This window comes from Prosopis cineraria, unplaced genomic scaffold (genome assembly GCF_029017545.1).
Source record: "Prosopis cineraria cultivar Desert tree isolate PC_DT_omini unplaced genomic scaffold, ASM2901754v1 PC4, whole genome shotgun sequence".
Taxonomy (NCBI): domain Eukaryota; kingdom Viridiplantae; phylum Streptophyta; class Magnoliopsida; order Fabales; family Fabaceae; genus Prosopis; species Prosopis cineraria.
In genome coordinates, this window is record NW_026555335.1 from 2,496,552 (window position 1) to 2,512,548 (window position 15,997).

At 35.7% G+C, this 15,997-nt stretch overlaps 1 pseudogene; it reads left to right on the forward strand.

Moving 5' to 3' along the window:
- Positions 1-12,098: 12,098 nt before the first annotated feature.
- LOC129308340 (nucleoside hydrolase 3-like) lies at positions 12,099-15,819 on the forward strand (annotated as a pseudogene).
- The last annotated feature ends 178 nt before the right edge of the window (positions 15,820-15,997 follow it).

Consider the following 15,997-nt stretch of genomic DNA (forward strand, 5'->3'; position numbering starts at 1 on the left):
CTTGTGCCCTTTAATTCTCTCTTTATTTTGAAGTTTTGATGCAGTAAGTCATTAACAAAACATATATTGAAACAGTAAGCGAATGCTTGTGGTTCGGATAGAGGTTGTGGGTTCAGAACTCATACAATACGTGCAGTTGGAATGTATTGGTGTTAAAGAAAAAAAAAAAATTATTGCGTTGCAAATATCATTTAAACCAAGCGTGCCTCAGTGGATTCCCTCTCTTTTATATTTATTTATTTGGCCAGCATTTTATATTTATTCAACCTCGTTAATTTAGGTAAGTCAGGGTTTATTTTTCCTTTTTCTGGGTTGATCTGGTACCTTCCCTACATCAGGCTTATATTCTGCTTCCTGGGGAGCTATGTTATGCACAACTGTGAACACTTGGTGCAAGTTCAGGATTGAATCATTGTTTGAAACTTTACAGCGAGATATATTGATTCATCAAAGCATTGTTTGTGTTTCATGGTTCTTGGAAATTCGAAAGTATTTAACTTAGCATATTGGGGAATGTGGAAATGGTGAAAATATTCTTGTATGAGGCTGAGCTTTGCATGTATAGTTTTTTAATGATAGACAGTAAATTTGCCATCTTCATCTAGGTTGCCTTTTACCTCCATTTATTAGTAATTGAGCCTTCAAGCTTGCAATATTTAGTGGATTAAATAGGTTCAGAAACACAAAGTAGAAATTGGATTTGCATAGCTTTGGAGTGGCTCAATACAAAACAAGCATTGCTAGAATAACATGAGGATGTTAAGGTTCTTAAGCTTAATCTTTTGGGCGGTGGAAGCTTGAAGTATTAGGAATGAGACTATGAGAGTGAGATGGGAATATTAACTAATGGGGGTTATTTCCAAGCAAATTTATAGGCTCATCAAGAGTTTAGTGGCATTGTTGAATAAGCTTAGCTATGCAAGGTTTGAGGTTGTTAATTCAGCGAGGACTTGTTTTCCTTTCCTGTATTTCTAAATCATTGTCTTCTGTGCTTTTGGTGGGCATATGCCCAACCAACTTGAAGGTTTGGTTTATGGTGGACTATGTCCCAAGATATTAATATTACTCACCAATGGGGGTTTTATCAAACTTGTATATCAAGAAACTGTATGGTGGACTCTGCTCTCTACCTCTTTTGTAACCTTTGATTATTCCCCACCTTGGTGTTTGGAGTTGGAGGATGATGAGAGATCTCTTTGAACTTTTGCATTTCTTCCTTGTAAATTTTGATTATTAATAGTATCCATTTTTATTAAAAAATGTGTAATCACCAGTTCAAGAACTGATGATGATTGCAATCATGATCTTCATTCTAGCAAGTGGCAACTAGGGCATAAAGTTAGATGGATAATGGAAAAGATCAGTGTTATTCATCTCAGCAGACCTATAGTCCTCTAAATTAACTGAGATACTTGAGGAAATTGTCTTTGGCAACCGAAGGAAAATTTTTGGATTTGTATCCTCTGTTGAGAAAGGAACTCGTGATGAAAACTATATTGATTTTAAATTTGTTCTTTTTTTGTTTTTTGTTTTTAAATAAGAGGACAAGAGTGCAATAGAAATAAAATTTTAAACAGATAGAAAGGCTCGAAGCTCCAGACTATGTTTATTTTCCTGCATGCATAAATGGGAGAGGTATTATTTTTTTTTTTTTGGGTGAAAGAAGGGGGTAGCGTCTGTCTGAAATGGAAGATAAATAAGGGAATGAAATGAGTAACAATAAAAATAAATCATATAATCCGTAGATTTCATAGGGTCAAAGTATATTTAGTTAGAGAAGTTAGCTATGTGGCACAATGCATTCTCTTTTTTAGACCAGCAAACTTGTATGTCAATGCATTCATTCATAAGGGTTTTAACAGACTTGTATGTCAAGAAACTGTCAATGGATAGGACACGCATCCGTTAGGTTGCAAATAACCTATTCACACGAGAAACCATTCTCCGAACTGGTCACAAAATAATCACAGGCCGCATGTAACAGACAAAAATGTGTGTTGATTTTACGGAATAAACCATTCTTCATCTTAATATTTCTCGTCCCAATGTAGAGGAGGAAAAAAAGGCACGTTTCTTTTTTTCTTTCTTTCTTTTTTCCTGAATATAAGGTCATGGAGAACCTGTGTAAAAGTGATTACAAATCAAATCATATCAAATTTTAAGTGAGATCAGCATCCCGATAGTGGATGAAAAAAAACAGTCACATTTTTACAACATGTATAACTTCCCATTTACAATACACTAAACAAGCAAGTGTATGCCGAACTTTTTTTTCTTTTTGGCAAAACCAGCTTGATTTTATTTTCTTAATTTATTGTATACCAAAGTCAAACCTTGCAACTGCAGCCAAAAAAAGTTAATAAATCATGCAAATGCTCCCACTGGTCGTTATTATAGAATACTTTTTTAAAAATATTTAATTGTTAATATAAGATACTTAATGGGATATTAATTATATTTTTCAATATCATTTTTATTTAAGTTCATTAGTTATAAAAAAGAATATAATATACATTTGAAAATTTTTTATTTAGATAAGCGTAAAGTTGCAAATTTATTAAATTTTTAGATAAATTTAATGATTTAATTACCTTTTCTTAATTTTAATTAGGTAGTTAGAGATGTTTCATAACAAGAGCTGAGGGGCAGAGTTTAGCCTAATATTAATGATAATGACATAGACTTTTTTGGTTCTTTTGATCTCAGATCTAGTCGTTTTTTGAACAAATGCAATAAATGAACATTGTCACTTTAGACTTAATGCATTTGAAAGTTAACTTTTTTTTTAAATTTTATAGCCTTAACAGTATTTGACCACTAAACCCATTTTCAGCTCTCTCTGAAAATATTATCACTTGCATTCTGGTTTTATAGTCAAGTCCTATCAAATGAGAACTTCCTGCATTATTAAACCCTGTAAGGTAATTTCTGGTAAAATGAATAGAGAGAGATGTAGAATGCATTTTATTGAGATCTAAGTCATATTTAAATCTTTCTTTTTTCTTCTTATGTCAACTAAAATTCACTTAAAAATGCCTTCAATTTATTATATATGTGTTTGTCAGCGTTGGATGACTTTTCTCAAGTGACCTTCTATGCCGTTTTGTCCTTGGGTTTTTTCCCGTCAAACTACTAAAATTATTTTATATATGACAAACTAAAATAAAATTGTACCCTACTGAAATTAATATATACTATTATACTTTTTTTATCTTATTTATAAAATAAAAGAGAATTTTTTTTATTTTATTCATAAGTCATTTCATTAAATTTTTATCATTTTTTCATTTAATTTTCATTAAATGTTGAAGAAAGAATATATTGTTAAAGTATATATATTTGATAAGAATAAATTTTTAAATTTTTAAATAAAATTAATAAATTTTAAAATTTTCTTTAATTTAAATACATCGTGCTAAAAGTGCCGTGTAAATAGAAGTAGAGCCCTGCTTATTAAATACAACAGGCCGCACAGCTTTCCATGAATCTTATAAATAATGTGCATGAGAAATAAGAAGAGATTTTAAATAACGTGTACAAGAAGCTACTAATGCACAACATGGTGCAAACGGACCCATTTTATTTAATATCTTTTGTCCGGAATAAGCGGAGAAACATAAGTCAACTCTTTTAAAGCCACTATTCATAGTTGACTGTGATAAAGTTAAAATTTTTACGAGTTTAAAATATTCTAAAACTTTTGAAACGATTTAGGACAATCAAGAAGATATCGAAGTCTTCTGAAATATGCCGATATGACATCGAAAGACCTAAATATCTCTAAAATAGTTTAGAAAGCACTTGAAGTATCTAGATCATTTTAGGGATATCCTACTCTTATACATTCTAGAAGTCTCCTTGTAAATATCAAAATATTCCTTGTAGATATTTCTATAAAAATATCTAGAGATAGAATATACACCGTTAGATCGAATCAATCGCAATCATCTATTAAGGAGGTGGGAATTTTTTTAAAAAAGGGGAGGCCTGTAAATACCCCTTCACTCCTCATTTGTAACCACTCAAGCAAAGTAATAAAGCTCTTAAGTTCATTCACTCAAACTCTCTACTCTCTACTTGTGCATTTAGCTCTCCTAAGTCTCTTTGCCTACTTTGTGGGTTTAGCTGACTTAGTCACAATTAAGAGGTTAATCAAGTTAAAGCCAGCACGGTTCAAGGAAAGAGAAGTTCCTGTAACACACCAAATTTTTTTTTAAATAATTTAACTCAACCATAGTTGGGTTACAGCCACCCAACACATTTTTATATCAATAATTTCGATATAAAATATTTTATAATTGGCTTCAACTCACACACTATAACATTTCAGATAAATTTTTACCTCCCACATGCCATTAGGCTAAATCACATTTGTCCATCCTTATACTCCCAACAAGTAAACTAAATCACATTTGTCCATCCTTATACTCCCAACAAGTAAAATAAGCAATTTAGTCAATTTTCAACACAAGCCAGTTATTTGGTCTTATAATCATGCCATTTTAACCAATCCAAAGTAAACCAAATATTAAAATTACAGTCATCTAAATTGTACCAAAAATAGAAATAGTTTGAAAAGCATGATTACATTTATATATTCATATAATTGACAATAAACAAAAAGCCCTAATATTGGCAATATAACACATTATAAATCATAAATTAAATACCCAAAAGAGACAGTGGATCTATACCACTAAGCCTCTGGGACTCCTCCACGTGTCACTCGTGGCTCTTCTCCTGAAAATTGTTAACCACATAATGAGACTCAAAAGTCCTAGTAACCAAAGCCAATTTATGATAGTGTATACAAACAATTAAGTGTGTGTTTACTAAGTGAGAATTAAAAATAATATAATTCCAATAAATATAAGAAATAATACAATACACACAAACAACCATCCTTATATCCCTCCATTAACCTCGAGCCGTAGCCTTCACTCGGTGCTAAATTACCCGGCCAAAGGTAGATTAGCTCGAGCCCTTACAAGCCACCTATTGAGCTCCAATAGGGGCGTACCACGTGGCACATAAATACAACAATAATAGCAAATCTCCCAACACCTCCCACAATAATTAAACAAATTCATAATAATCTTGCACAATTATACAATATTACAAAATTCATAATTTTCTCAATAATCACCCAATTAACAAGAAGTAACACTAATCACAAATTAAAAGCATGGTTACCTCATGGCTTTTTCAATAAATTATTCCTTAAAATTTCTCTCTCACCACAATCTTCACCAGTAATACAATCTACAAATAACATATTATTTATAATATTAGTTTCAATTTTTGAAACTAATAAAATAATTCTAAAATATAACATAATTTCTAATCTCAATCTTAATACAAATCTAGAGTCAATACTATTAAGTAAAATTTTTAACTCCTCTTTTAATTATCAATAAACATTAATAATCTAAAAATCAACTTCTAAACTAATTTTTATTATCAAAATTTTCTTTTTATTTCATAACTTCGTACCTAAAATACCCAAAAATTAAAAATTAAGTCTCTAGCTTAGAATCATAATCCTATAGCCATAATAATTCATTTCTCATCCCAAATAATCATCTAAACCTCAATAAATCAACATATATTTTCAGATCTAGTCTAGAATTTGATCCATAAGCCACAGATTCAAAGATCATCAATAAATTTATACTCTAGAACATTTGTTATACTACTGACAACCTCAAAAACTATATTTATTCAGCATAAATTCATCCCTCTTCCAGATCTTAAATTTTCTACCACTACAAACTCAGAAACTAAAGAAGAAGGATGACTAAGAAAAATTTTTAGAACACTTACTTAGTCTTGAAAAGCTTAAAATCACACCCTAAATATCCTATTAAAAATTCTTACCTTAAAAATTTAGATATTTTGCATCGGCGACTTGCTTCTCTCCGCCTCAGCTCGGGCGCAGGAATAGAAGGAATGAAGAAATGAAGGAACAGGTGAGTTTTTATAAAAAAATTCAGTGGGTCCCACACATTTTTTTTATTCTTTTCTCTCTCTTCTTTCTTCTTCTTCTTTTTTTATTATTATTTTACTATTGTTACTATTGAGGCGGCGGCCGAAGCAAACTTCTCTTTTTCTTCTTCTCTCTCTCTGTTTTTTTTTTGCATACCTTTTTTTTATAATAATAATTTAATATATATTTTTTTAATTAATTAATAATAATTTTTTTAATTAATTTTTTTTAAAAAATTAATTTAGAATTATATCCTAAGTTAGATTTAATGATCATTTTCTACTAATTTATTTACCTCTAAATATTTTTTTTAAATTTCTATTAACCCAAATTAACTATTAAAATTTAAATTGGGATGTTACAGTTCCAAGGCCATGACAACGTGTTATCAGAGCCAAGTTCGATGGAGCCATGGTTTCGATAGATATTCATAGGCAAGGATGTTGGGTGTGATTGAAGAGACTCTTGCTCACGACGAGGAGAGGGGAAGGGTATCCCGACCTCCATACCAAGGTGGCAAGAAAGCATGAGGCACTAGTAAGGTACGTTTAGAAGACTTTACTGTACTCTCTATAAAATTGATGCTTTAAAGAAAGCAATGGAAGAAATGGTGGGAAGAGTAGAGAAGGTTGAGGGTGATATAGGCATGTTAGAGAACTACACTCTTAAAGAACTTGATGAGTTAAAGAGTAGTGTGGATACGTTACAAGACTTTGAGGATCAACGGGAGGATGTCGTGAAATCCTTGGAGACAAAGGTGATGGATGCCATCACCATGATGCAACAACAACTCAACATTCTTAAGACTTCTTTAAAAGAAAGAGGAAGAAACCCACCATTGGATGGAAATAGTGGAATAAGGGAAGTCAAATTAGACCTTCCCAAACCTAAGGAATTTAAAGGGGTACGAGATGGCAAGGAAGTTGAGAACTTTTTATGGCAAATGAAACGTTATGCCGACACATCAGGGATGATTGATGATCAAACGAATGTACGTACCACTGCTTACTTCCTTACAGACAATGCCACGCTATGATAGCGAAGGAAGTATGCAGACATAGACAAAAGGCTTTGCACAATCTATACTTAGGAGGATTTCAAAAAAAAAAGTTGAAAAGGCAATTCTGCCCAGAAAATGTGGTCTACGAGGCACGAAAAAAATTGAGGGATCTCAAATACAAGACCACTATCTCTGATTACGTATGAGACTTCACTTCTTTAATGCTTCAGATTCCCAATCTGAGCAGTGAAGAAGCTCTCTTCTATTTCATCGACGGTCTCCAAAACTGGGCCAAGCATGAGTTATAGCGGCGTGATGTGAAGACCGTTAATGAGACAATCATAGTAGCTAAAAGTCTCACAGAATATCATAAGGAAAAAGGTGAGTTCTCTAAACCTAAATCTTTTAAACCTAATCCTGGAAAAGGTGGGAGAGATATGGTTAAGGGGACATCCAAAGAGGGCGATAGTAGGTCCCTACAGAAGAAACAACCGAAAGGATAGAAGAAGACCTTCAAGGACCAAACGAGATGCTTTGTGTGCAAAGGCCCTTATCGAATGAGAGAATGTCCGAAGTTAGGTACGCTGGCAGCCATAATGGAGAAAGCTGAAAAAGAAGAGCCTAATGCGGAGATGGGGTCTTTACGACTCCTCAATACTTTAAAGGTCAAACCTTTACCAAAGAATTCTAAAGGTGAGGGTTTGATGTACGTAGACAGGAAGCTAAATAGATCACCTGTCATCATAATGTGTGACACTGGAGCTATTCATAATTTTATCACTCCAGAAGAGGCAAGCGAATAGGTCTCAAGGTGGTGCAAGAGGGAGGAAGTCTAAAGGCAGTTAACTCACCTCCCAAGCAACTATGTGGCATAGCATAAGGAGTTGAGCTATGTTTAGAGAGCTGGAGTGGTAAGATAGACTTCTCCATAGCTCCTATGGATGACTTCAAGGTTGTGCTGAGACTAAAGTTCTTCAGGCAGGTAAACGCTTACCCCATGCCTTATTATAATTTACTTTGCATATTGGAGAGGGAAAATCCTTGCTTTGTGCTTACAAGAAGGGTGAGTGGTGGACACTAACTCTCAGCCTTGCAAGTCAAGAAGGGAGTAAGAAAGGGAGAGGCTACGTACTTGGCAACACTGAAGGAGATTGACCCTGGGGACAAGGTTAAGGAAGAAGTCCTTCCCATAATTGCTCGTGTCTTGGTAGAGAACCAAGACATTATGCCTGCTAAGTTGCCTAAGAAGCTTCCACCACGTAGAGAGGTGGATCATGAGATTAAGTTGGAACCGAAAACTTGGCCACTGGCTTTGGCGCCATATCATATGGCACCACCTGAGTTAGAGGAATTGAAGAAGCAGCTAAAGGAGTTGATTAACGTAGGTTTCATTCGACCCTCTAAGCACCTTTTGGAGCACCAGTCTTATTCCAAAAGAAGTAGGACGGGTCCTTGCACCTATGCATCGACTACTGGGCTCTTTATAAGGTAACTATTAAAAACAAATATCATATTCCTTTGACAGCTGACTTGTTTGATTACTTGGAAAGGAAAAGTACTTTTCTAAACTAGATCTAAGGTCTGGGTATCATCAAGTTTGAATTGCCGAAGGAGATGAACCTAAGACCACTTGTGTGACACGATATGGGTCCTTTAAGTGGTTAGTCATGTCTTTTGGACTAACCAATGCACCAGCCACATTTTGCACTTTGATGAATGAGATCTTTCATCCTTAACTCAATTGGTTTGTGGTGGTGTACTTAGACGACATTGTCGTCTATAGCAACACGCTGGAGGAACATGCTGAACACCTCCAGATTTTGTTTAAGACCCTTCATGAAAATGAGCTTTATGTAAAGAAGGAAAAGTGCTCTTTTGCTATGGAGGAAGTCTCCTTCTTGGGATATGTCATCTCAGATGGTTGCCTCAAGATGGATGAGAAAAAGGTAAAAGCTATAAAGAAATAGGAGCCTCCAACATGTGTGGTTGAGCTACAGTCCTTCCTAAGATTAGTAAACTATTATCGGCAATTTATCAAAGACTACTCGACAAGAGCTACCCTCTCACAAAGTTATTGAAGAAGAACAAATGTTAGGCTCGGATGGAGGAGCGCTAACAAGCCTTTGAGGACTTAAAGGTAGCTGTCATGGAAGAACCAGTGTTGACACTTCCTGACTTCTCCAAACCCTTTGAGGTACATACTGATGCCTCTAACTTTGCTATAGGAGGTGTCCTAATGCAAGAGAGGCATCCTATTGCCTTTGAAAGTCACAAGCTAAATGATACCTAGAAGCGATACACGGTCCAGGAAAAGAAGATGACAGCTGTAGTCTATGCTTGCGTACTTGAAGGCATTACTTGCTAGGGGCAAAGTTTATTATCAAGACGGACAACGTGGCTATTAGTTACTTTCAGACTTAGAAGAAGTTGATGCCAAAGCAAGTAAGATGGCAAGACTTCTTAGCTAAGTTTGACTATGTGCTAGAGTACAAGCCCAGAGCAGCTAACGTCATTGCAGATGCTCTAAGTAAAAAGGCAGAACTAGTAACCTTGACCCAAGTTAGTGGGGACTTGGTCAAGAAGATTAAGGAAGGGATGGCCCAGGATCCTATAGCCCTACAGCTAATGGAACTAGCAAAAGAAGGGAAGACTAAGAGATTCTGGGTGGAAGATGAAATCCTCTACACTCTAGGAAGGCGGATATATGTTCCTAAATGGGAAAAACCTAAGGAAGGAGTTGATCAAAGAGTGTCATGACTCCAAATAGGTAGGTCACCCAGGTCAAAGAAAAACTTTGGCTTTGCTAAAAGCAGCTTATTATTGGCCTCACATGAGGGAGGGTGTGGAACTTATGTGAAGACTTGTCTTGTATGCCAACAAGATAAGGTGGACAACCAATTACCTGGAAGACTGCTCGAACCCTTACCTATGCCAAGCCAACCATAGGAAAGTGTTTCCTTGGACTTCATCTCAACATTACCTAAGTCAGAAGGATTCAGATCCATCATGGTGGTAGTAGATAGATTATCTAAATATGTAATTTTCATAGCTACCCCAACGGATTGCATAGATGAGGAAGCGGATTGAATGTTTTTTTAAAAATGTGGTAAAGTATTGGGGCCTTCCTAGAACTATCATCAGTAATAGAGATCCACACTTCACAAGAAAGCTGTGGACAGAACTATTCAAACTATTGGGGATGAAGTTACACTTCTCAACTAGCTTTCATCCTCAAACAGATAGGCAAACTAAGAGGATGAATGCCTTACTTAAGTACTAACTGCGGTACTTTGTTAGTGCCAACCAAAATAATTGGGCTAAGTTGCTTGATATGGCTCAGTTCTCCTACAACCTACAGAGCGCGAGCGAGGCAACAAGAAAGAGCTCATTCGAGATTGTGATGGGACAACAACCAATCACCCCACATGCCCTCACCACCTCTTATAAAGGTAAGAGCCCTGGAGCTTTTAACATGGCTAAGTTCTGATAGAAATGGGTAGATGAAACAAGATCATTTCTTGTAAAAGCTCTTAAGAACATAAAGAAGTTTGCAGACAAATGAAGGCGTGCAATAGAATTCTAAGTGGGAGACATGATAATGGTGAAACTTCTCCCACAAACAATTCAAAGCCTTCAGATCAGTACACAAGGGCCTCATTCGCAACTATGAAGGTCCTTATGAGGTAATCAAGAAGATAGGAAAAGTCTCATATAAATTGGATCTCCCTACTAATTTAAAGATTCATCCTGTCTTCCATGTTAGCATGTTGAAACCTTATCATGAAGATCAGGAGACCTAACTTGAAGAACATCATCACGTGCCCCACCGACCATCACCAAGACATATGATCTAGGAGTTGAAGAAATACTTAGTCATTGAGTTGTGCAGAAAAGAGGTGTGCCACTAGACACACAATACTTGATCAAGTGGAAGGGATTGCCAGAGAGTAAAGCGATATGGGAATCTCAAAGAGATGTTTGGCAATTTGAAGAACTACTTCATTCCTATAGAGATGATGCCATGATGAGGACATCACTCAAATAGGTGGGGGAGAATGTGACAAAGTTAGAATTTTTACGAGGTTAAAATATTCTAGAAGCTTCTGAAACAATCGAGGACAATCAAGAAGGCACTGGAGTCTTCTTTGAAATACACCGGTTACCTCAAAAGACCTAGATATCTCTCAGAATAGTGTAGAGAAAGCACTTGAAGTATTAGATCATTCTAGGGATATCCTACTCTTGTACATTCTAGAAGTCTCCTTGTAAATATCAAGATATTACTTGTAGATATTTCTATAGAAATATCTAGAGATAGAATATACACCGTTAGATCAAATCAATCCCAACCATCCATTAAGGAGGTGAGAATTTTTTAAAAAAAGGGGAAGGCCTATAAATACCCCCCTCGCTCCTCATTTTAACCACTCAATCAAAGTAATAAAGCTCTCAAGTTCATTCATTCAAACTCTCTACTCTCTATTTGTGCATCTAGCTCTCCTAAGTCTCTTTGCCTATTTTGTGGGCTCGGCTGATTTAGTCACGATCAAGAGGTTGATCAAGCCAAGGTCGGCATGTTCAAGAAAAGGAAAAAGGAAAGTTCAAGGCCATGACATGCTGCTCCTCTTTAATGATATCCTGCTTGGGTTCTTCATATACATAATTTAACAAACTTCACATTTATTAAAAAAATGTTAAGTTATAATCTTAAATTTTGAAATTGCAAATATATATATATCTATATATATAAATGTTAAGTTATAATCTTAAATTTTGAAATTGCAAATATATATATATTATATATACACAACACTACATACATACATATATATATATATCTTTTTAATTTTCTTTATAATTAATACTATAATAAATTGTTGTGTAGGAAGTTAGGGATTCAAATAATAATAAATATAACAAATAAATTAAGAAAATATTAATTACTCCGTGTTGATCTTACATTTAGAATTAAAATTTTTTTGGAACTTCTTCTTATATCGAGAACCAGAGAAATGCACAAGCTTCTCTGCTCCCGTCACGTGTCTATCATGCTTCAATAGTTGGGCTATTCTTAGTCTATGTATCAACAAACATTTTGAAAGGAAGGCTGATATGATGCTGCTTTCAGGGAGGCTCTGTGTTGCTGTAACATTGGTTATGGCAGCTCTTGTGGCCGTTGAAGGTACTCCTCGTCGTCTTCTTTGGGATAGCGACATTGATACCGATGATTTCTTCGGACTCCTTTACCTAATGAAGCTTAACAAATCAGAATTCGAATTGGAGGTGATTACACTTGCTACTTCATTTGTTTAGAAAGCTTTGATCCATAGCACTTGCAAACCAGTTTCGCTCATTTGTCAGTGATCAAGAATTCATCATGCTGTGCCTGCCTGCATCTGCAGGCGATCACATCAGTGCAAATGCATGGACTAATGCAGGGCATGCTATGGATCAAGTGTATGGCCTGCTTTACATGATGAGTCCCGATGATATTGCCGTTGGAGTAGGAGGCGAAGGTGGCATACTTGAAAATGGTACACCATTCTACCACATGTTGGTGGCTATTTTCCAATCATAGATCAGGTATGCACTTGTAACACTACACTATACTACTCTGGTCAAGGTGACTCATTGTCTTCCTTTAATTAATAAGCATATAATAGAAAATTTAGGATGTCTTTTAACAAATGAAGCAATATAGTAACTTTTTTAAAGCATGTGAATGTCTCGAACACTTCATAAATCGGAACGGAGGAAGTATACAGTATCATTTTCACTTCTATGAGTAAGTAGCGATTTCATTGAGTCCTATTGTTCACGATTCGTCATGAATAATGCGACTTTTTATGTATAATGCATTTGATGCCACTCATCTTCAAGTTATGTTGATGCAGGGATTGACAGCTGGACGAAGTTGCAGATACAGGCAGGCCATTCCCATTTGTGCAGGAGGGCGACTTGACGTTGATGCGAATTTTGGCCCCCGCAAAGCATCCTCCCGCATGTATTTGGTTCATTTGCACTATAAAATATTCAAATTTAATTAGAAATTAAAAAAAAAATTCTGAATCATTCGTATGTCATTTAGCATGATAAGTATGCCTTCTCCATTGTGCAGATGAGCATTCCTGCGTAGCCTTGTGAATCATTACATTTGAATTTTAAATGAAGTCACTAGAGAAAACTATTAAAGCATGTTAAGTCTTGATTTCTGTATATAAAAATGCATCAAACTGAAAATGACTTCATAATGATCACTGATCAATTAATTCATCTGTTTAAAGTGATTATATAGTCTAACCACTCACACCCATTATGGTTGCTGGTTTTGACATGAATCAGGGAAGAAGGAGGTACTCTCCCCTTCAAACAGCCAACTGCTCAGCAAGTGCTGATGGACAAGATATCTGCAGGTCCCATAACTGTATGCATGACAGGAACACATACAAATCTTGGGATTTTCCTTATGAGTAACCCACACCTAAAGAAGAACAATAGAGCATTTTACATCATGGTGGGTGGTGTAAGGTCAAGCAACTCAACTGGTTGTTGACTTAAAAATGCCAGCTCATCCTGCGTGCCACAGCAGTGTGGTGACCGTGGGAATATATTCTCAGATTACCACACTAATCCATATGCAGGTTCAACTTTTGGAGGACCCTTTTGCAGCACACCAGGTCAGCTGCAAAAAAAATGCCCATTGATAGTCACTTGAATGTTAATCACTTTGCTATTCATCTCATCATGGTTATAATTTATTTTACTGATATGCATAAATAAATAAATATATATATATATATTATGGTCTATAGCTTCTTGACGAGATATATATTATCTCATTTTAGGTGATTCATTCTGATATTCCTATCACTCTCGTCCCCTCCTGATGCAACCAACACAATTCCCATCAATAAGGCTTTCTTTGATGAATTTGAAAAGAGCCAGGACACATATGAGGCAACAATACTGCTCAAGTCATTGAAAATGGCTCGTGATACTTAGCTTGATGGCATTTCTGTACGGTAAATTATTAATTGAATTTGTTCGAGCGTGTGTTTTTTCACTTATTAACATCTGGTAGCTGAAGTCAAATGGATTAACAATAACAATGACTTATTTGGCGGGTTATTTTTGTGGGACTCTTTCATGAGTGGTATAGCAGTCTCAATCATGATAATTCCCATAACATTGAGGGAGAAATGCACATTTGCTGAAATGGAGTATGTGAACATAACTGAAAATTACTTCCAATGAACCTTATGGGGTATATGATGGCTCCAATCCAATTTTTGATGGCTAAAAAGTTCCTACGTTTAATTTGAAGGTAGGTGGAATGCATAGTGGTCGTGTTCAACGAAGACTTAGAGATCCACCGTGCTTCGTGGAGAATGGGTAGGGAAAAAATGCATGGTAATACTTTTTTTTTGTTGTTTATTACACTGAAATCCATGTAGTCTCAAAGTTTGCTTCAATTTGTATATTATATCTGGGTGTCTTTAACAATGTGATCTATAGGATGGTTAACAGCGGAGGTAAAATGGTTCAAGACTCCGTAAGAGTGCTTCTTGCCACAAAAGCAAAGCCTAACCAAGATGCTGGAAGCCCACTTGACGGGGAATATTACATAAGCTTCCTGAACGTGAGTCGCATTTGATGTATTTTTCTGGTTCGACACGATTATATGAGAATAATAGGTTCTTATTTTATTGTGATTCCATACCCATCTTTCCAGGAATCTCTTAATTATCTAAATAACAAGTATTTGTCTTATTTTCTGAGGGTCCCAGGCTCAAAGAAACAAAAAATTCTGGGCCATTCAACTTCACTACACAGTTTCCTTACTACGAAGAAGTAACTCACAAGCCTGATTTTCACATAGAAGAAGACCGGGGAAACCTGTTGTGTTTGACATGGACATGAGTGCAGGAGACTTCTTGCTCTATTTTATCTTCTAAAAGTTCCTTATGAAGTTATCGACCTCAAGGTAGTTTGACCCTTCATTATTATTGCTTCTTTGAATCTTTCAACAACCTTCCTGTCGTTGTTTCAATTGGACATGAATGAATTGAAGTCATATTGCACTACTACTAAGAGACACCAGTTTAACCCTTTTATTACCATAGATGTTCTCTCCATGGCAAGATTCCAAAGAGAAAAATTCACCTCTAAATCTGATGTGGGTTCTCTGTACCTTTTTGGTCAGGCCATTTCTGTGAGCCCAAATGGATGGGCCGATGCTGCAACAATAGATGTGGTGCATGACCTACTGCACATGATGGGTCGTTGATGATAACCCAGTAGTTCATGGAGATGTGTTTGCAACGGATTCAAATTCATTCTTATCAGATGTTGATGCCTGCAATTATGTTGAAGCTATTCCACAAGGGAGTGGAGGTTTCTTGGATTCTGACACTCTTTATGGTCTTTCTCGTGATCTTGCCTCGTAGCCCCAGACGGTGCTTTCAGTTACTTCTTTAACCATTATTGATTTATTATTATGCCATTAGAATCATTTGAAATCATATTGGTTATACAGGATGAAAAGCGGTATACTGCTAACGAGTTAACTGGAATCTGTCATGTAAGAAAAATGGAAGCATTTTGAATTTTTCTGAACCAACAATGAACCATGACACTTCAAGATATACCTCAGGTATACTGCAGAAAAACTCTATGAAGTTTGGAGCTCCCAGGGACACTGATCATCCTGACTTAGACAACCGCCCAGCTATGGAAGTCTAGGAGTCTATATTGCCAACAATCAAACCGAGGGTCTAAGATTACAGTGCTAACCAATGGCCCCTTGACTAATTTGGCCAAGGTCGTATCATGAGAGAAAACATCAGCTCTCTAATTCAGGTCAGTTGATTTATCCATATACTTCTCACTGTGAAATACTTGGAAATTAATTTCTAGAAAGATCAGCCCGTTAACAATCCTGGTAAAGTTTTGTTGTCCTCAGTACAAAAGTATTTTCTAGTGATCAAATGACAGAATGAGCTCAAAATTTT